Source organism: Scylla paramamosain, chromosome 16 (assembly GCF_035594125.1).
Source record: "Scylla paramamosain isolate STU-SP2022 chromosome 16, ASM3559412v1, whole genome shotgun sequence".
Lineage (NCBI taxonomy): Eukaryota > Metazoa > Arthropoda > Malacostraca > Decapoda > Portunidae > Scylla > Scylla paramamosain.
In genome coordinates this window covers 7,365,061-7,387,500 of record NC_087166.1, presented here as the reverse complement: position 1 = coordinate 7,387,500, position 22,440 = coordinate 7,365,061, and the positions used below count along the sequence as shown (strand labels likewise).

Sequence of the window (22,440 nt, the reverse complement as noted above, 5' to 3'; positions counted from 1 at the left end):
AAAAAATAAATAAATAAAAAATAACGCTATAAATAGAAACAAGAAGCACAACCAGTACACTTACAGAGACGCGGAACACTTTGAACTTAACCCTTTCAGTATCATGGCGTCGATTCCATTATACTCCAGATGTCATTAAAGGATCTGATCAAATTAAGGATGACACTCGTACTTTTCGTTATCAAGAGATTATATATGAAGTTACTCGTCCATCTTTCTTATCTATAATTATTTATTCTATGATAACTAACAAACATACACACACTTCTCAGAAAGGCACAATATTATATATATATTTTTTTATTTCGTATCAAGAGGTTATAAATGAAGTTACTCACCCACCCACCTATATTTCTTCTTATATACTGTATCATAGCTAACTAATAGGAGATTCCCGCATCCACACACTTCTCAGAAAGGCACACGTTTCCTTCACGGCGTTGGTTTCATTACATTCCAGGATCTGATCAACTTAAGGGTGATAGTTTTCGTTCCCATGTGGTTCTGAATCATCCAGTGACTCATCCACCCCTATCACACCTTATTTACTTTATCATGACTACGTGATAGGAAATTCCTGCTTCCACACACCTCTCGGAAAGGCACAATTTTTCCATAACGGGACTGAGAAGTTACTGCACGCGTACAAAATTTTTTTCTGAAAAGTTTCCGAGTGTATCTTGTAAGAGTTTATTTGAGACTAGAAAGAAATCTGTAGGTGTTCTGAGTTTACCGATGTTCATCTTTTCATGTTTACAGTATCTTAGTTTGAAAGCCGCGTGATTGGGTTAACCCTTTGAATGCTATCTGGTACACCTTTACTCAATTACTAATCACTCTGAGATATCTTTATTTGATCTACAGCCACCTCCAATCTTTAAACTAGGTAGAAACTGCAAAAATCTGTTCTTTTTTCATTTCCTTCTTCCTTGTAGATACTTATAAAGATTTCATGCATTACTTCTGGTGCTGTTCACTGTTTCGTATTGCAGTGAAAGGGTTAATAGATAAAACAACACAGCACCACTCGCAACACACAATATACTCAACACGCTGACATTACACGGTGCTCGATCAAGTCTGGAAGCCGTCTAATCAGTTCATGGATAAAGCAACACAAAAAAACAAAGGCATAACACGGAAAACACGCGGCAAACCACACGCACCGCACTCAACACGCTGAAATTATACGGTGCACTCAAACACCACGCCGACTCAACACAGTCTTCACTCGAAAGTTTAGCAGGCAATTTACAAAACGACTGAAAGATTGAAAGAGAGAGAGAGAGAGAGAGAGAGAGAGAGAGAGAGAGAGAGAGAGAGAGAGAGAGAGAGAGAGAGAGAGAGAGAGAGAAAGGAAAAAAATGGAGCTTTCTTGCCACCTGCCGTGAAAATTCTTAAAGGTTATTTTTGAAAGTAGCTCTCTCTCTCTCTCTCTCTCTCTCTCTCTCTCTCTCTCTCTCTCTCTCTCTCTCTCTCTCTCTCTCTCTCTCTCTGTACCCCTTAACAGGTCATGCATTCCACAGGGCGTTGTCTCCTAACTGGCCACAGAAGAAGATGAAGGATAGTGAGAGGGACTCCAAACTTGATATTATTCTCCCTCTCCCCAGCCACTCCCAAAACCGTGTAAATTGAGGCCCTTAATCAGAATAGTACTTGTGGGAATATCATGGTCGTTGTCGTGGGAGCTGAAGTCTAGCAAGCCATCCATCAACACTGTCCGAACTGTGTCTTACCTGTTTCAGAAATGCTTTGCTCTCTCACCAAGACTATTTTTACAGACTACAGAGATCACCAGACTGGTTCTCAAGTGTGTTTCTCCTGTTAATAACGTAGAAATCTGGTAATCTGTCACTAGAGCCATAAAAACAGCCTTAAAAACCCGTGTGACTTCAGCTACTAATACAGCTTTTTGAAAGTAGTGGACGTTCCGCGCAGAAGTGTTTCAGAATATGGTTCTTGATAATATATACAGGCAGAGTTTAGTTTAATTTGTAGCTATATGTATATATGTAGATGAGGATTTTGTTGTACTAATTTATTTCTATTTCTAAATTCTATCTCTATTTCTAAAGTTAATCTATTTTTTTTTAAAGTTCACCTCTATTTCTAAAGTTTATCTATTTGTAAAGTTTATCTCTGTTTCTAATGTCTATTTTTATTTCTCAAGTTTGTAGTCTTATTGTCCAAAGCTACACGAAGATTTCTGCTGTAGTACATCGCCTGTTTATCCACGGTGCGTCATTACTGTCACCTTATTTTTAATTCTACACGGTATTATATTTACTCCAAAGGATGTTTCACTGCATAGCATTAAAAAAAAGAAAAAAAATCCAAAGGTACGAATATTCATAAATAAATCCACGAAAGGAAACACCACATTATGAATTACAAAGATGCACAGGTAAAGTCAGGTATATGTAGTCAGGTATGTTGCCATATATTCCACACACAAGAGAAGCTCCGGGGAGACGCTACAGGTATCTACAGGTATCCACGAATTATTATACAGGTACAGGGCGTGTCCGGGCGTGCAGATCCAAATAAGGTGCAATATTAAGCTTTTTCTTTGTTCCCGTCGTCCCTAAAAGTACAATCGGACATATCTTCCTCTCCCTCCCTGGACAATACGTTACTTGGGGTGTGGGAGTGTGAGAGGGAGAGTGAGTGAGAGAATGGGAGGATGGCCCACCGGGAGGGTAGAGTTCGAGGTACAAGAGATGAGCACAGCGACAAAGCGCCATCTTTTGTAGACTGATAACCTTTGCCAGAGAGAGAGAGAGAGAGAGAGAGAGAGAGAGAGAGAGACAGGTTGAATGGCAAACTGAGTGACTGACTGATTTACTGAAAAACTCAATAACAGACAGACAGACAGACAGACAATGTTCCTGACAGACTGATTGACTGACTGACTAACTGACTGACTGACTAACAGACTGACTGACTAACCGACTGAATACAACTTCGAGAAAGAAAATCTTAAGCAGAGGAGGAGGAGGAGGAGGAGGAGGAGGAGGAGGAGGAGGAGGAACAAGAAGAAGAAGAAGAAGAAAAAGAAAAGAAGAAAAAAAAGAAGAAGAAGAAAGACTCATCTCACACCATCTAACGTAACATACGATATGAAGCTGGAACGAGACGAGGGAAATATAACAGAGGTGAGGAACAGATGAAGGGAAGGCAGACAGGTAAGACGCGTCAGGTAAGTTGTCACTTTATACTGTGGGAGGGAAGGCGACACCGGACGCGTGCTGGGGCGGGGGCGTTACCCGACGGAGGGGCAGAAGGGACGGAGGGACTGGAAAGTATTAAGAAGAAGAGGAAAAGGATTAAGAAGAAGAAAGAAAGAAAGAAAGAAAGAAAGAAAGAAAGAAAGAAAGGAAGGAAAGAAAGAAAGGAAAGAAAGAAAGGAAAAGAAAGAAAGAAAGAAAGAAAGAAAGAATGAATGAAAGGAAAGAAGGAAAGGAAAAGAAAGAAAGAAGCAAAAGAGTACAACAGAAAAACAGCAACAACAACAACAACAACAACAACAACAACAAAAACAACAATAAAAACAACAACGAGGGCACACACACACACACACACATACATACACACACACACACACACACACACACACACACACACACACACACACACACACACACCACACAAGTGAATAAAAACAAGAACTCACAGCCGTCACACACACACACACACACACACACACACACACACACACACACACACACACACACACACACACACACACACACACACGCATAGTCATCTAAGCCTCACCAGCGTCATGCAGTCAGAGTGAAGTTCCAGCCACTCCTCATCTGACAAAACTTGACCTTTCACCCGCTGAAGAAGAGCAGTGATAATGACCTGTGGATGATCGGGAGGATACTGAGGGGGGCACTAATGAATTCCTTTTTCGGAAGCTGCGAGGACTAAGAGGAAAGAGGAAAGGTACAGAGAATTGTTACAGTATGCTGAGGACTTTGGTTTTAGCTCCCAAGAGAGAAGAGAAGGAGAATAGGATGTTACGGTATTCTTTGTACTATTTCATGACTAAGAGGAAGGAGGAAGAGTACAGTGAGTTGCTAAGACATGGTGCGTTCTTTGGTTTCAGTGATTTTTGAAGTATAGAAAGTATGGGAGAAGAAGAGAGAAGTATAGAGAGAAGTATAGGGTGAGGATGAAGAGAGGAAAGAAGAGGACAGGGAGTTGTTATGGTATGGTGTACTTTGGTGTCAGTGACTTGAAGTAGAAGTATAGAAATATAGAAAGATATAAATAACTATAGAAAGAAGTATAGGGAGGGGATGAAGAGAGGAAATAGAAAGTTAGGGTTTTTGATCAGGAAGAGGAAAACATGAATTCTTAAGAAGTAGGAAGAAAAAAAAAGGCTATGAATTCCAAAGCAGAGTTACAGGATTAGCATTTCAACTCTCTCTCTCTCTCTCTCTCTCTCTCTCTCTCTCTCTCTCTCTCTCTCTCTCTCTCTCTCTCTCTCTCTCTCTTACACCTGCGCACCACAACTGTTCATAACGTCATCAGAGACACATATGCATACATACATACATACATACATACATACATATATATATATATATATATATATATATATATATATATATATATATATATATATATATATATATATATATATATATACATAGATACATACATATATACTTGACAGACAGACAGACAGTTATCGGAATACGAAAGAAACAGTACGAGGGGAAAAAAAGAATTCGAATGATGAGAAAGAAAGAAAACAGAGAAGAATAGAAGAGAATGACGTCTCACAACACACACACACACACACACACACACACACACACACACACACACACACACCACGTTACCTCAACAGCACCTTACAGGATCCTCACCCCGACACCCTTGAAGGTGGGTAATTGTACACTCTTTAATGACCTGAAGATGTTGTGTCTCATGCTTGGCTGTTGGTGCTCTCTCTCTCTCTCTCTCTCTCTCTCTCTCTCTCTCTCTCTCTCTCTCTCTCTCTCTCTCTCTCTCTCTCTCTAATGTGGTCAGAGAGAGCTTGCGTGTTCTAGTGGTGCATGGGTGTGGTGCTTTGATGAATGGTGTGTGTGTGTGTGTGTGTGTGTGTGTGTGTGTGTGTGTGTGTGTGTGTGTGTGTGTGTGTGTGTGTGTGTGTGTGTGTGTGTGTGTGTGTGTGTGTGTGTGTGTGTGTGTGTGTGTGTGTGTGTGTGTGCGTATGCTAATTATGTACCAACCTACCTACCAACGTATCTGCTAACCTAAACACACACACACACACACACACACACAGAAAGTAAGCAATGTACACATGCATGTAGTTTGCACTCGGAACTCCCTCCCCTCCTCCTCCTCCTCCTCCTCCTCCTCCTCCTCCTCCTCTTCCTCCTCCTCCTCCTCTTCCTCCTCCTTTCCACCCACGAAAAAAAAAAAAAACTAATATTCTTAACAGCCGAGCATTAAAACCATTACAAGCTGCGCCACCGTTACGAAATGCAACACTTTTTTTTAATCTCAATGTCACTCTTCAAACTGCAAACTTTACATTCACTCAGCACGCGTCACACTCTCACACTTCCTCCTTATCTCCCTCCGCCCACCTTCCCCTCTCACATCCTTCTCTAAACTTCCTTTATGCAACCGCCCCGCCCATTTCCTTCCCTCTATTTTTCTCTCTTCCTCCTCTACCACATTTTCTTCCTTGTTTTTCCTCTCTCACTTCTCGATGACCTACTTTCTTGTCCATTCTTCTCTATTATCCATTTATTTCCCTATTTATCTCCTTTTTTCTCATCGAACATCCCTTTTTTTCTTTCTCATTTCTCTATCAATCATTTTATTCGCCATTTCTCTTTTTTTCATCATCTACCAGCCATTTCCTTTCACATTTCTCTTCTTTCCCTCTCTAATTTATCATCTATTTCCTTCCTACTTTCTTCTCTTCTTCTCCTCAGTTACTTTGCTTTTTTCCTTTTTCCCTCCTCTATTACTTGTTTCCTTCCTCATTTCTCTTCTCTTCCTCATCTATCATTCATTTCCTTTCTTATTCATTCCTTCTTCCTCCTGTAAATCCTTCTTTTAAATCCTTTCACTGTTTTACGTTTCATCATATTCACCTACAACTTTTTAGACCCTAGTTTTTCTACAAAGTCTCTTAAATCGCTCTGTGGCCAAGAAAACACAAAATTAACTTGCTATTTTCTTTTTTTTTCTGTGTGTCCATGTATATTTTTAACAATGCTCTGAAAGTTAACAAAATACTAACTCTAAAGGTAAGAGGTCTTGTCTTTCTGGATGCATAGGGAGTGAGAAGCAGGAGGTGAAGACAGGAGTGATGCAATTCATCCTGTGACCAAATGACAATCGCGTGAAGGAAAAACGGTTCTGAGAGAGTGAAACTGCCTCCTACTTTCAGCATCATGGTCTCGTTTACCCAGCTGTGTTTCAACATGACTAAGTGAGAAAGAGAGACAGAGTGTGAGGGAGGGAAGCAGGATGGCGTGGAGGAGTGGGAAGTTACGTGAATGTGTATGTGCGTGCGTGTGTGCGTGCGTGGTTAAGTCGTGTGTCACAGGTGAGCAAGTGCATGAGAAAAACAGGTACGCAGACAGACGAACGTTTCCTGCCTCGAGTCCGGTTTTCTCGGGAATAAGTTACTACACGACGAGTACCTGTACGAGGAGTTATTCCCATCTGTCTCCGCGCTGCCCTGTCCGTCCCGTTAGGTGGGAAAGCAGGTCACCGGTGCGCCAACCCGGAGAACAATACCCTTTTCAGACACAAAAATAACCCTGTATTCTCACCAGGACAAGAAGCAGACGGGCGGCGGAGGGAAAACAGTGTACATGTGTGTGTGTGTGTGTGAGTGTGTGTGTTTTGTCGCTTGGCACATGGTCCGAAGAGGAGGAGGAGTAGGAGGAGGAGGAGGGAGAGCCTGGGAGCCGCACACTCAACGGGAACTTGACCGTGAAGACATGCAACAGCGACCCATGAAAAGCCGCCGAAACGAGTGAAAGAAAATGAGAAGGAGCAGCATAAGGACTGGGGGAAGAGGAGACGGAGGCAGTACAACTTTCTCCAGCCACTGACCGCGCAGGAGAAGGCAGCGGTGGAGGAGGAGGAGGGTGGGGAGGAGGTAGCAGTAGTAAAGGAGGAGGAGGAGATGGTGGTGGTGGTGGTGGTGGTCCCGTTAGCCTAGCGGTGGATCGTAGAGTGACGGGATTGCTCTGACTTTCCCCCACTGATCCACTTCCTCTGGCGACGCTGGGTGGTCGCGAGGCATGCCGCGGGAAACAGCCTTGGGAGGGAAGCCAGGAGCACGCGCCGCCAGCAAGCATGATGGGAGAGGAAGGGAGAGGAGACGCGGCTGGGCAGAGTGACTGGTTGGGTGAGGTGAGCCTGGAGTGTGGCACAGTGACCGCTAGAGCCACCAGTACGGGGTCACCGCTGCCCAACCTGCCCCTCTCTCTCTCTCTCTCTCTCTCTCTCTCTCTCTCTCTCTCTCTCTCTCTCTCTCTCTCTCTCTCTCTCTCTTCTTAATCTAACCATATCTAAATTGAACTAAAGTCATATCTAACCTAACCTAATTTAACCTAATCTAACTTAGCCTAACCTAAACTATAACTTTATATAATTTAACCTAATATAGTTACTAACGATACGGACATGCGTACAGTGGCAGTGATAAAGTTATTCTACATTTGTCAACTCTGCCTTTTTGTCAACTTATTACTTATTTAACATCCTGTGGTGAATTCATAAGAAAAAAAAATCATTAAAAACAACTAATAAAACTAACAAAAATAATCATGACATGTAAGCTAACTATACCTAACTATTCCTAACTATGCTAACTATTCAACTGTACTCAATAAAGGAAGGAAGATTATTCACTTTAAGAACAAGAAATGTCAACACACAACGTCTCCTTAGCACAGGTCCTTCAAATCTCCTTCACCCTCCTTCCTGACGGGGTAGAAACACAACAAGTCTCTCTCTCTCTCTCTCTCTCTCTCTCTCTCTCTCTCTCTCTCTCTCTCTCTCTCTCTCTCTCTCTCTCTCTCTCTCTCTCTCTCTCTCTCTCTCTCTCTGTGTGTGTGTGTGTGTGTGTGTGTGTGTGTGTGTGTGTGTGTGTGTGTGTGTGTGTGTGTGTGTGTGTGTGTGTGTGTGTGCTTTATAAGTTTACTAATTTCCTCTTTCCCTTTTTCTTACTAATACACTCCAACTTCGTCTAATATTCCCATTAACACCTGTCCCCTCTCTCTCTCTCTCTCTCTCTCTCTCTCTCTCTCTCTCTCTCTCTCTCTCTCTCTCTCTCAGGCACCGAGGTAAGAGGCCAAAAGCGCGCTGGTCGGGACTCTAAAGTTGTATTTATTTTGGATGAGTCAACACGCGGGTCCAGCACTCCGCCGTCCGCGTCTTGTAAGCACTGAGCAAAGTCGCGTTAAGTGTACCGAGAAATGCGTTTTATTTACTCCTCTCTCTCTCTCTCTCTCTCTCTCTCTCTCTCTCTCTCTCTCTCTCTCTCTCTCTCTACGCCCCACAACACCCCCTCCCCCCAAAATTGAGCTGCAATATGAAGACCACAAAAGCGTGACACCAAGAAATTAAATTAGTGACGATGGAGTTTTCTTTCTCCAAGTAATAGTGGAACAATTATAAGAACCTTGTGTGTGTGTGTGTGTGTGTGTGTGTGTGTGTGTGTGTGTGTGTGTGTGTGTGTGTGTGTGTGTGTGTGGAGGCAAGAACCTGCTGCTGCTTCTGGCATTTCTTATTTTTCCTTCTTACAATGAATGAAATTAAGATATGATGCCTTTTACTCCTCCTCCTCCTCCTCCTCCTCCTCCTCCTCCTCCTGGTCAAGTATTGCACCGCCACAAACAGGTGCGGCGGGAAACAAGAACAGTCACTGCCCCACTTAATAAAAACACTACCTGTCTGCCGTGCCCTTCTCCCCTTCCTTGCCCTACGATAGCTCCTCTGGTATCGGATTGAAATAATTGAGCAGAACCATCGTAGGATCACATACGGCGCAGTGCAAGATGGGGGATGGGAGATTAGACGATTGCGCAACCCATTTATTCCAAGCTGCGCATTTGACTAACTCCATCTATTGACGCAAGTTTCAGCTCATTACATAAATTATGATCGTAACTCTAGTTTTCTATAGCGAACTTTACGGGTGTGGCTTTTTAAAATGACGAGTGAATAACAGATGGGAGAGGAATAAATGGAAAATGGACGGTGAATATCTTAGTAACTTGTTGTGGAAAGGAACGAAACTTAATGAAACAATCCAGTCTTTTTCTATGGTTTAGCTCACGGCGGCTTTTCATCTCCCCGCAGAATCGACTCCTACTTCTCCCCTCTCTCTCCCCTCTCCCTCTCCCTCTCCCAGCTGGTTCAAGAAAAGGGGTCAAGATAGAATAGAAATATGGCGCAGTCCCAATTACCGATGCTATTCAACTCTGTGAGTGATGGGCTGAAAAAATAAATAATGAAACGTATACTTCGTTAAGGGATAAAGAGGCGATGTTGTGAACACTTTTTTTTATTACCTTTACTTTTACGATACTAATGAATGGTAATAGTCAGCAAATAAGCAACGAACAAACAAACATGGAGAACAACAAACAAATAGTGAAAATAGATAGTTATAAGCGGTAATAGTGTACATATAAGTAACGAACAAACAAATATGGGGAAAAGAAAACAGTTAGTAATAAGAGGTGATGATCTACAAATAAACAACGAACAAAGAAACATAGAGAAAAAATGAAAGAAAAACAGGTATTAATATAATTATATTCAAGCAACAAACATAATAGTGAAAAGAAAAAAAAGAGAGATAAGAAAAAAACAAGACTTATAGACAATGGCCACATAATAATTAATCTATAAATAAAAACAATGAAAAAATACAATGATGGTAATCATGCATAGTCCTTTTTAGGAGATACAAATTTATGAGTCGTTTTTTCCTTTCTCTTTATGCATCAGGTACCGAATAATCTGCAGGTTAATTTTGTAAGAATTTGCATAATAAGAAACTCTTTGATTTCTCACCACGACTATTTTCAAAGGCCACAGAGATGATTAGCCAGGTTCTCAAGAGTGTTTCTCCTGTTAATAATGCAGAAATCTTGTTAATTTGACATTAGAACCGTAAAAACACCCTTAAAAATCCGTGTCATTGCAACTAGAGCCTATTGAAGGTAGTGGAAGTGCGGGCAGAAGTGTCTGACAGTAAATATGGTCCCCTGCATGATAAGAGGAGACGGCTTATTGAGACAGGAGTGACCCAGTGATGGACGGAGTGTTACATAAGAGGCGCCCGGTGGTGAGTCTGCGCCGATCTCTGTCTCGCCCCCTGCACAGCGTGGGAATGGCGCGAAGTCGTCGGTAAACAAAGACAACGCAGGGACAAGGGCAAACTAAGCACACATGGGGGAAACACATACACACGGACACACACACACACACACACACACACACACACACTACAAATACGACGAAATAGCCTCCCTTACGTTTTATTTTCTTTGTTATCTCCACGTCGGGATGAACAGCGCACACACACACACACACACACACACACACACACACACACACACACACACACACACACACACACACACACACACTCTAACCTTTATCATTCCACGCCTTCCAATTCTTTACAACAACAGCACAGTTTATCAGTCTCATAAAAAAAACAACTACTACTACTATTTGTTCCTCGTTTGTATTCTCTTGTGTTCCTTTCCCGCTCATTATAAGGAGACGAAAACAAGATTCCCTTTTCTAGTATTGACGGTGCTCCTCCCTTCCCTCCTCCTCCTCCTCCTCTTCCTCCTCCTCTTCCTGCGTCTTAAGGAGGACAAAGGGTACAACAGGTTACGGGACAGGTGTTGCTGCAGTCTTCCTCCTCTCCTCCCTCCCACTCATTCGCACCTTCCCTCCCTCCCTCCATCCCTCCCTTTCTCTCCCGTCCCTCACTTGTTCATTTCGCTAACTCGTTCTTCTTCTCTCCCTCCTTCCCTCCTTCCTTCTAACCGTTTAACTGTCTCTTACTGTACTCTCACCGTACTCTTCTTCCTGCTCCTCCTCCTCCTCCTCCTCCTCCTCCTCCTCCTCCTCCTCTCCTTAACCGTTCATGTCCTCCCTCCTCCTCCTCCTCCTCAGCTTTCTACTATTCTTTCATGTTCTCTTATCCTTTTATTTTTCTTCTTCTTTTCACTTATTCTTTCTCTTCCAGACCGTTTTATTATCGTTTCCTTCCCTCCTCCTCCTCCTCCTCCTCCTCCTCCTCCTCTTGCTCCTCCTGTTTCCTCCAACCGTTCTCGTACATTCCTCCCTCCCCTCTCCACTTCCTCCTCCCCCTCCTCTTCTTCCTCCTTCCAACAGTTTCCTTATCTCCCCTTTCCTTCAATCTCCTTTCCGCATTCTCCTCCTCTTCCTCTTTCTGCCTTTAACTACGTCATCTTGTATCTATCTCTTCCTTCTCAATTATTTTAACATCTTCGGCCTTCCCCTCTCTTTTTCCTCTTTACTTAACCTTCGAGCACACACACACACACACACACAGACAAGGCGTATCATCACACACACACACACACACACACACACACACACACACACACACACACACACACACACACACACATATATACACACAAGGCGTATCATCAGGTGTTGCTTCATCGTGTTACCTGTGACTAGAATACCTGAAGGGTTAACCTGAGATATTGCTGCACATATTAATTTCAACCATTGACCACGCCCCTTGTACTGGCCGAGGCTAGAATAACACACACACACACACACACACACACACACACACACACACACACACACACACACAGTATCCTTCACAAAGCACCAGAATGAAATAAACATCTCTCCATTGTTTTCTTACCGTGTGTAATCCTTCTATTTGTCCTCCAAACACACCTGCAAAATTCCCTCTTACCTGGAAAGATAAAGAAAGGAGCCACTGTACAAAAATGAAATTATATACTGAAAAAAATATACTTGGTTTCATACGTGTTGTAAGTGTAATGATATAAAATTAAGCATATTGTATGTTTTCATAAACGTAGTAACTTTAAAAAATATATATTGTATCAGTTTTCATTCATGTAATAACCACGAAAAATAATAATATATTAGAGTAAAAAAATTACTACAATATTTTTTACTTCATGCCAGGAAATTTGTTCAGTTTTTTCTTTTCCTGGAGTAAGAAAATCTTCACTGGAAAAAAAAACGCAAATAAGATAACATGAAAAAAGATAAAAAACAGTATGAATGATAAATAATAAATCATGTATAACAGAACCACTAATACGTGTACCCATAAATACACGCATGCAAAGAAAAAAAAAGCAGATAACGATACACAACAACAAAACCAATAGCATAAGTACACACACACACACACACACACACACACACACACACACACACACACACACAGACGGAGAAACTCGCATCAGAACAATGGCATTCAAGGTCAAACACATAACATTACCGTACACACACACACACACACACACACACACACACACACACATTTCGGGCCCTTATAATCATCACGTGGTATGGGGAGAATAGAACGGGAAGGAGCGGGGTAGTGACGGGGCAGTGGCTGGACAATGGCGAGGTAGTGGGCAGTGGCTGGGCAGTGCCGGGGCAGAACGGGGCGGTGTTCCAGTGCTTAGTGGGGCGCGAGACACACTCCAGGTTACCGGGAAACCCACCCGTTTAACCGGTCCTCTTGTGCAACCTACACCCACGGCTGCAGTGAGGGTGTGGAGGGACGGGGGAGGCCACGGGGAGCAAGGGCGGTGCTATGGAGGGGAAGGGAGGTCGCAGGGAGGGCGTAGGGAGGCAGGGGAGAGATGGAATGGCTGTAGAGGGAGGAATTGATATAAGCAATGGTGCAGGGAGACAGGGTGAGGCGAGGGAAGACGAGGCTGTAGGTAAGGAGAATGAAAGTGAATTGGGAGGTACAAGGGAGAGGAAAGGGGAGGCAGAGAAATTAATATAGGCAAGGGAGGGATTCATGAAGGCAGGGAAAGGCAAGGGAAGGCCAGGTGGTAGGAGAAGGAGGCTGAGGGAGGATGCAGAGAGGTAAGGAGAAGGAATGGGAAGCAAGAAGGGGAAAGGAATGCAGTGAGGAGACAGGGAGAGGCAAGGTAAGACGAAGGTGGTAGAGAGAATGAAGCTGAGGGTTGGTAGGGAGGTAGGACGAGGAAAGGGGAGACAGGGAGGGAAAGGGAAGACAGGGAGAGGTAAGGGAGGAAGGGAATGGTAGTGCAGGGAGAGAGGGAGAGGCAATGGAAGTGAGAGAGCATAGTAGGCAGTGAGAGGCAAGGGAAGGGATGGTGGTACAAAGCAGGACGTGAGGCAACAAGGGGCAGGGGAGGCAGGGGAGGCAGGGGCGGCGCCGCTGGCCATGTTGAGGCACGTGCTGCGGCCAGGAAGGGGAAGGTTCGAGGTCACATGCTTCTTCTTTTGGATCAGCGGGGCAGTCTCGGCTCACACTTCCTGCGCGACACCCTCACACACCCACTACACCCACCCAACACCCATGGATTAGTGACAGATATCTTCTTCGATACGCCCACTACACCCATCTAATACACAACCATTACACCCATCCAACACTCCTACACCCAGTATCTCTTGACATCCTCCACGATACACCCACTACTTCCAAGACTTTCCCCGCTACACCCAGAATATCTTTTCATCGTCCATAACACCAAACAATCAGCTACACCCAATATTTAGCTCCCTACATACTACACCTGAAACTTCCTTGCCACACCCAGTACCTCTTCTCCGCCTTCTATGACACCCTCACCCCTTCACAAACAGCATCCAGTACCTTTCATCTACATCCAGTGCTCATCCTGTGTATCTGTGTATTAGTCATTTGTTTTTTCATGGTGCCTAACGCTCACTTCACTCGCAATAAAGGTTTCGAAATATGCCAGTCACACACACACAAACACACACACACACACGCACACACACTTTACGACACAAGACAAAAAAAAAAAAAAAACCAGGTTACACGTTTACAGCAAAATAAAACGTACATAAAAAAAAGCTATAAACACAATTATTTCATAACCACCAACTTCTTTCCATTGCCACAGAAAAATAAAATAAAAAAACTGAAATAATAAAAAAAAACACATACGAAAATAAATGAGAATATGAAAAGAAAAGGTAGACTAAAATAAAAACAAGTGACTTAAGGGTTCACTTTATATATTTACTCACACCATTTAACGATACGAAACTTCAGACCACAAAGCACCGAACTGAACCGTCTTATCCGAGCCATCACTAAAGGTTCAACCGTTCGGGGATTCGAAGCAGCACCGACTCCACCTTCACTCGGTAACAAGATACTCCCCACCCCAGCATTCCTTCCCCCGCCCCCCCTGCCACTCCCATACTAAAGAGCTGCGGCCTTCTCCACTTCCTCCGCACTTCCTCCACCTACTCCTTGCTTTGTTACTCATGTTACTCCTTTAACTTGATCTACACCTTGGAATTCCTTCACAGATTTCCTTTGTCACCCATGCTCCTTCACCCCTCTGGCTTTTTACAACTACATCCTAATTACTTAGCTCCCAAACTCTTCTTTGTCACCCTCGCTTCTTCAAACTTTTTTTATAACTTTCAGACTGTCACCCTAGATTATTATTCTTTATCATTGCTTTTTTTTCTTTTTTCATCCTTTTGGTAACTTTTAACTTCAGCCCAACTACTTAGCCACTTGTCATCCATTCTTCTTCACTTCTCTTATAGCCTTCAACTTCACCCCAGCTCGTCAGCCACTTGTCATCCCAAATTATTCATCTGTGTCATCCCTGCTGGCTATTTTCAACTACTCAAATACTCAAGCATTCGTCATCCTGAGGCTCTTCTTTGCCACACCTGTCTCTTCATCTCTATTACCATTTCGAAGTATGTCCCAGTTACTCAACACTTGTCATCCAAAATATTATTCTTTTTCATCCTTCTGGTAATTTTCAACTCTGCACCTTGTCACTCATTTGCAGGTTCTTCAGATTCATCTATAAGGGAAGGGGCCTTTTGTCGGTCAATCTATCAATCAGTCATATTTTTTTTCTATTCTAGTCTCACGGCTTCCCATCTTTACAGCCCTCTCCACCTGTCCATTCTGATCTACCTACATGCACCTATCGTCCCTTCCCACGCTAAACTGGTTCACTCTTTTTGGGTTCCCCTGCTGTGTCTTGTTAGGAGCGGCACTATGAACAGGTTTTTTTGTATTATTATTTTTAATTCACTTAGTGTCTGTACTCTATCTTCCTAACATATAAAAGATGAAGGAAGGAAGAGGAAGAAAAGAACAACAACAACAACAACAACAACAACAACAACAACAACAACATAAACAACATAAACAAAATAAAAATAAAAAAATAAAGAAAAAGAAAACAAGAAATAAAGAAAAAGGAAGTGCTTCACATCCTCCAAGCTTCAACAGTCAACCCCTCTTCCCCTTTCCCCCTTCAGATCCTCCTACAAGCATCCGGGTGTTTCGAAGTTTTTCCCTCCGCAGACCTCAGTTCACGCCTGACCCAGGAGTATGTGCGCACGCGTCGCCTCCTGCTGCTCTCACATTTCCAAAGAAGAGAAGTGGTGGCGTGTTTTTTATTATTGCTTTTACGACTCACTAAAACCATAAAAGCGGAAAGAAAAAATGGAGTTAAAACGAAGATGGGGGAAAGTTGTACGGAATCGAGAAGCGACTCAAAAAAAAAAAAAAAAAAAGGAAGAAAAAAAGGAAAGGAAAACAAAAACAGGATGACGATTTAGAGGAAACGGAAACAAGACAGGAAATAAGAAAAAAGACCATGAAAAAATAAACGGCAAAAATAGGAAATAATATATAATGAAAACAGAGCGAGAAAAACGATACCAAATAAGAACAATATAAAAAAAATAGACAGAAAATAGAAGAAATAACAAAAAGAAAACGATAAAACGATAACAAACAGGAACCCCAAAGAGAGAGAGAGAGAGAGAGAGAGAGAGAGAGAGAGAGAGAGAGAGAGAGAGAGAGAGAGAGAGAGAGAGAGAGAGAGAGAGAGAAACAACACTCCTAAACGTCACCCTTATCTCGTCACCACACATCAAAACCCACTACTCCTGTCTTTACCCTTGGCCGTCACCATCTCACCGTCTCACCGTCTCTGCGTCACTACATCACCTGGCTGCGTCTCGGTAAGAGGTAAGTACGCGTCTCCCAGCGGCCTTGTCATTCTTGTCCTTCATTTTTCGCTTCCCTCCTGCTTTTATTTGTATATATTTTTCTTTTTTTTATGTAGTCTGCTTCTTCAAGGTCAGACTTGCACGCATTATGAAGACTAGCGTGACGACTAGTTATCATTATTACTGCTACTACTACTACTACTACTACTACTACTTATACATTACTTCTACTACTACTACTGCTACTACTACTGCTACTACTACTACTACTATTGCTATGAAAGAAGAAGAAGAAGAAGAAGAAGAAGAAGAAGCAGAAGAAGAAAGAAAGAAAGAAAGAAAGAAAGAAAGAAAGAAAGAAAGAAAAAAGAAAAAACAAGACAACCAGCCAACCAATAAACAAACAAACAAACAAACCATTGAAAACAAAACGAAAACAAAAAAAAGGACACCAAAAGAAAAAGAAAAAGAGAAAAAAAGAAGAGGAAGCAAGAAAAGAACAAAGATAAGCAAAATACAATAGGAGAATAAGAAAAGAGAGAGAGAGAGAGAGAGAGAGAGAGAGAGAGAGAGAGAGAGAGAGAGAGAGAGAGAGAGAGAGAGAGAGGGAGAGAAGATATACTGGAAACATCAGCATACGAGAGAACATTATGTAGACAGGAGAGATAAATAAAGCTGATATAGGGTAGCGAATGGGTTATTTATATATGCGTGAGGAATATAGGAGGGTGGATGAGAATGAATGGGGGGAGAGTGAAGGGAGGGGGTGAGGGGATGAAGGGACACCTAATCAGTTGACGGGGAGATGAAAGGAAATTGAAATATATGAAAGGAAAAGATTACCGATATTATTACAGCTATTTTTACTACTACGACTACTACTACTATTACTACTACTACTACAATTATCGCTATCAAAATCATACACGAACTAGTAGTAGTATTAGTAGTAGTATTAGTGGTAGTAGTAGAATTAACAGCAGCAACAGTATAAGCAGCAGCAATAGTAGTAGTAGTCGTAGTAGTTTGACAAATTATATACATAAAAAAATAATAAAAAAATAAATAAACAGATGAAAAAATAAATGAAAAATCAATCAAAAGAAACATAATTATACCTGAATGAAAGAAATATTCAACACACACACACACACACACACACACACACACACACACACACTATCCCACCCTCTCCCCCCAACACATCCCCTCCCAAACACACACAAGGTCAGGGCAGTTCACTTCAATTTAAGGAGCAAAACGAAACACCTTTCCCCGTGAACTCTTAGTAATCAATTTCCTCGTGACCTTCCTTATAGAGGTGAGGACGTGCGGCTCTGCGGGCGACTGACGAGGGGCTGACGAGGCGCTGAGGGGGAACTGAGATAATAAAAGGGAGAAAAAGGGAGGTTGGATGGATCAGGAGGAAGAAATGAGAGGGAGATGAAAATTACCAATATGCAGATGAGATTTGTTGTGGGAAGAAAGTAAAAATGAGAGGGAGAGATGGAAAGATATGTAGGAGGAGGTAGGAAAGGAAAAAGACAGAGAGGGAGAAGAGGAAGAGGTAACGAGATAGGAAAGGAGAGAAGAGGAGGAGAGAAGATAAGGAAAGGAAAGAAAATGTAGAAAGTAGAAAAGGAGGAGGTAGGGAAAGAGAAAGAGGAAGGAGAGAGAGAGAGAGAGAGAGAGAGAGAGAGAGAGAGAGAGAGAGAGAGAGAGAGAGAGAGAGAGAGAGAGAGAGAGAGAGAGAGAGAGAGAGAGAGAGAGAGAGAGAGAGAGAGAGAGAGAGAGAGAGAGAGAGGAGGCAAGAGAAACATAAATAAGGGATAAAGTAGACGAATATAAAAGAGAAAAGGAGAGACAAAGATAACAAGAGGTAGGAAAGGAAGGAAAATAAGAGGAGGCGGAGGAGGAGGAGGAGGAGGCGTGGCAGAGGAGGAGGCGCGGCAGAGAAGGAGGAAGGATGCCATGGATGGTTGAGTACTCGTATATAAGGAAAGACTTCTATGTTCTTTTTTTCACCACCTGGTCACTGTCTGCCATTCGTGAACCGCTATGTTGTTCAGGTATTCTTAATTAGGCAGCGCGTGTTCTTACCTGTATTGTTTCTCTGTCAAGACCTTTCCTTGTCTCTTGTTGTCACAGTGAGAGTGGAAATGATTGGGGGTTTTCAAGGTTGTTTGTATGATTCTAGTGAGAGTTGGACAAGGAATTTACATTATAAGAGGGTGAAAACAAAATGAGAAGCCAAATCATTTCAATTTTCTCTATGGCCTTTGAAATTAGCCCCAATGGAAGTTACTGGAGGTTTTCAATGGTGTTTGTATTATTCTAGTGAGAGTTAGACAAGGGTTCTGGTTTATCAGTGGGAAAAAAACATCCATGAGAGCTCGAATAATCATCTCTGTGGCCTTTGATATTGGTATAAAGCTAAATGAACATACTGGCGTTACTTTAAATACACTTACTTTCTCAGCGTTATGAAGACAAGCAAGGCGGCGAGTGAGTGCAATGAGCTTTACTTTTAAACATAACCATACTTAAATATCTTACTTTTTTAGTATTAGAAGCAAGTATAAAGCTAAATGATATACTGGCTTTACTTTAAACAAGCTTACTTTCTCAGTGTTATGAAGGCAAGCAAGGCGGAGAGTGAGTGCACTGAGCTTTACTTTTAGCGCAATCTTTGGGTCATATTTACAAAGGGCAAGCGTGTCCTGTTCGGGTGAAGGGAGGACCCACCTGACGAGGCCCCGCAGAGCTCGTGACGTGCCTGACACACCTCACTGGCCGCCGCGGGGAAGGGGTTGCTTTTATTATGCTAATCGTGTTCTGTGCCTCTTTTAATGTTCCTTGTATACGTGCAGTGCCCCGTGAGGCTCGCACCGTGGACTCGTTTATCCTCACGCCCTCATGTTCCGTCCCGCTTTTTAACGCAAGAGATGATTACAGATGATTGGTGGTTTAGCTCTTTTGTTTTCAGGGTAGATAGAGTCAGAAGTGATCCAGTTTTTGGTTGCATGTTCTGCTAAATTTTCTAATGCAAGAGACTGTTATAATTTTTAAGTAATTTCCATCCCCTCTAGATACTGATATTCGATTTCATAGTAAATATTAATGGATTCAGGGTTAGTTTACTATATTTCTGAGTTGTTCAAATGTTTTCTGTTTATCTGCATCAGTCCAAAAATTCTATGTATTTTTTTTATGGGAAACATTTTTTTCCGCCTCTATGTGTAAGAAAAACAAATAATAAATAAATAAAATAAGTCAGTCAGTCAACCAATCAATTAACTAATCAATCAGTAAACATATAAACAAAAGTCAATTAATGTTTATAGCCGTTTCCTTCTTCGCTACCATCCTCGTCTGCTGCATTTCGTCATCTTCAGCTGTATACGGAAAGAAAAAAAGATAGTCAGCCACATAAAGGCGATAAGATAAGATAAAAAAGAGAGAAAAACTCGAGCAATAAAGCACAAGAAAGAAAGAAATCTAAGATAAGGAAGACAAGTATACTCACCATAAAAAAGAGATAGAAAAAGATAACGAAGGCATAAAGAACGAGAAATAAAACACACTAAAAGAGGGAAATGTATAGTAACAAAGATAAGCACAAGAACTCAAAAAATAAAAAAAAAGAAAAAAAAAATAAGCAACAGAAAAAGAAAACGATAAATATAACAGAAAAAAAACAAGAACCCACGAACACACGAGGCATACAAAAAAAAACAAAAAAACATCACAACCACGACGCAGGGACAAGGAGGAAACTGACAAGATTTCCCTGTAATGCCAAAAAAAAAAAAAAAAAAAATCGTAAGGAAAACATAAAAAAACACAGTAAACAAGACGTGGTGACATCAATATGCTACGCCTGGCAACACCAATACATCACCTGACCTCTAACATTGATTTATTTCTTGCAGGGGTTCGTGTTATCCTTCACAATAGCACTAGATTCCTTATAAGCGATGGAAAGTGGGGGACTGTTTACGAGTGGTGAATTGGGATTGTTCTAAGTCCCTTGTGTTTCGTATTAACTATAAGGTGGTGTTTATTTGTAGTATTAGGATTAGTAGTTGTGGTGGTAGTGGTGGTGGTGTAGTAGTACCTAGTAGTGTTAGTAGTAGTAGTAGTAGTAGCAATAATGATGATGATGATGATGATGATGATGATGATGATGATGATGATGATGATGATGATGATGATGATGATGATGATAACAACAACAACAACAACAACAACAACAACAACAACAACAACAACAACAACAACAATAATAATAATAATAGTAATAATAATAATAATAATAATAATAATAAGAAGAAGAAGAAGAAGAAGAAGAAGAAGAAGAAGAAGAAGAAGAAGAAGAAGAAGAAGAAGAAGAAGAACAAGAACAAGAACAAGAACAAGAACAAGAAGAACAAGAACAAGAACAAGAACAAGAACAAGAACAAGAAGAACAAGAACAAGAAGAACAAGAACAACAACAACAACAACAACAACAACAACAACAACAACAACAACAACAACAACACCATCACCAAACACCCAGGTAATCATATCCACGTACCTGTCAACATCTTCCCACGCCCACACCTTCCCTCTCGTGCACATCTCTTCCTCCTGTCTCCTCTCACAGCTTTTGCACTACACCCTCCCTTCCCCCCTCCTCCCTTTACAACCGCCTTCTGCATGTCTCCCCACAGCAGCTGCACTAAAGTCCTCCCTCCCCCTCTCCTTCCTCTCCCTAATTCTTCCATCTACTGTTGAAAAGGATTAGCTTCTTCTCCTTCTCTTCTTCCTCCTCTTCTTCTTCCTCCTGTTCATCCCTCCGGCTCTAAATTGTATATGTACCCTCACTCACTCTTCTCTCCCTCCAGCCATTTCTCTCTCTCCCTTCCTCTCCCTCTCTCTCATCTCCTCTCCCTTTGCATGCCTGTCCTTCGCTTTTCTTTCTCTCCTGACACGCCATGCCATCTTGCCTTCTCCTACCCCTTCCTCTCCCTCCACTCTCACTCTATCATTCCCTCTCACTCCCTTACCATTACTCTCACTCCTATGCACTCTTATTATTCCTTCTCTCCTTCTTTCATTACTTTGTTCTTTTTAGATTTGTTGTTTTGTGTTCTTTAGTTGTTTTCCTCCTTTTTTTCCTGTTTATCTATTTGTATTTATCCTTCCTTCCTTCCTTCCTTCCTTCCTTCCTTCCTTCCTTCCTTTCGTTAATTTACTTCTTAATTCCTCCATTTATTTTTCGTGTCTTAGTCGATCTCTTTTTACTTTCTTTCCTTTATTTTTTTCCTTTTTATATTTGCCTCCTTTGTTTCTTCTCTCATTTATCATGCATTCTTTCATCTGTTCTCTCTTTTAGTTTCATTTTCTTCACATCAATCTTATCCCGTGTCTCTTCTATATTCAGTTATTATTTTCTTCTTCTTTACCTTTATCATTCCATTTTTTTTTCTCTCCTGTGTTAACATTTCTCTTTTACTTATATTTTAATTTCTTACTTTCATTCTTAATTTTTTTCTTCTTTGATCTATTTTCTCTTTTCGTTAATATTTCCCTTTTATTTACTTACTTTTAGCTTTTCATTCTTCATTCTCCTTTATCTTGCTATTTTCCCTCTCCTCCGTTAATAATTCCTTTTATTTATACTCTTAATTTCAACCCTTCATTCCTCATTCTTCTTTGTCCTTCCTCTTTTTCTCCCCTGCCTTAATAACTCTTACTTTCAACTTTTCATCCTTCATTCTTTGTCCTTCAGTTTCCTCTCTCTCTCTTTATTTCTTTCTCTCTCTCTCTCTCTCTCTCTCTCTCTCTCTCTCTCTCTCTCTCTCTCTCTCTCTCTCTCTCTCTCTCTCTCTCTCTCTCTCTTTGTCATATTCTCTTTCATTTACACTCCTAATCTCTCTCCTCTTAACATACTATTAGCCAGAGTCGCAAAGCATCACTAAAAGCATTGAAACCTATCCTAGAGTGAAATCCTTCCAGCTAAATGCCCCAGAACTCAATCCCGCTAGCCAAATGCCCCTCACCTGAGCTAATGAACACCTGAGGGCAGTGATTAGACGTATAAGGTGCTGTTAATAAAGTTGTCATGTTTCTCTTGCCATCTGCTACGTAGGGGACTCTCTCTCTCTCTCTCTCTCTCTC

General features: G+C 41.7%; 1 protein-coding gene across 4 annotated transcripts in view; it reads right to left on the bottom strand.

Annotated features, from left to right (window-relative positions):
* The window catches only part of LOC135107955 (myb-like protein I), a 79,058-nt gene that overhangs the window by 18,129 nt on the left and 38,489 nt on the right, over nucleotides 1-22,440 (bottom strand). Inside the window, exon 1 of one of the 4 annotated variants that reach the window (XM_064018429.1) lies at nucleotides 11,930-11,962. The exons of the other annotated variants lie outside the window; for them this stretch is intronic. The gene's annotated coding sequence lies outside the window, so the exon portion shown is untranslated. Of the gene's footprint in view, nucleotides 1-11,929; nucleotides 11,963-22,440 lie in introns of those variants that run through there. 4 annotated transcript variants of the gene reach the window in all.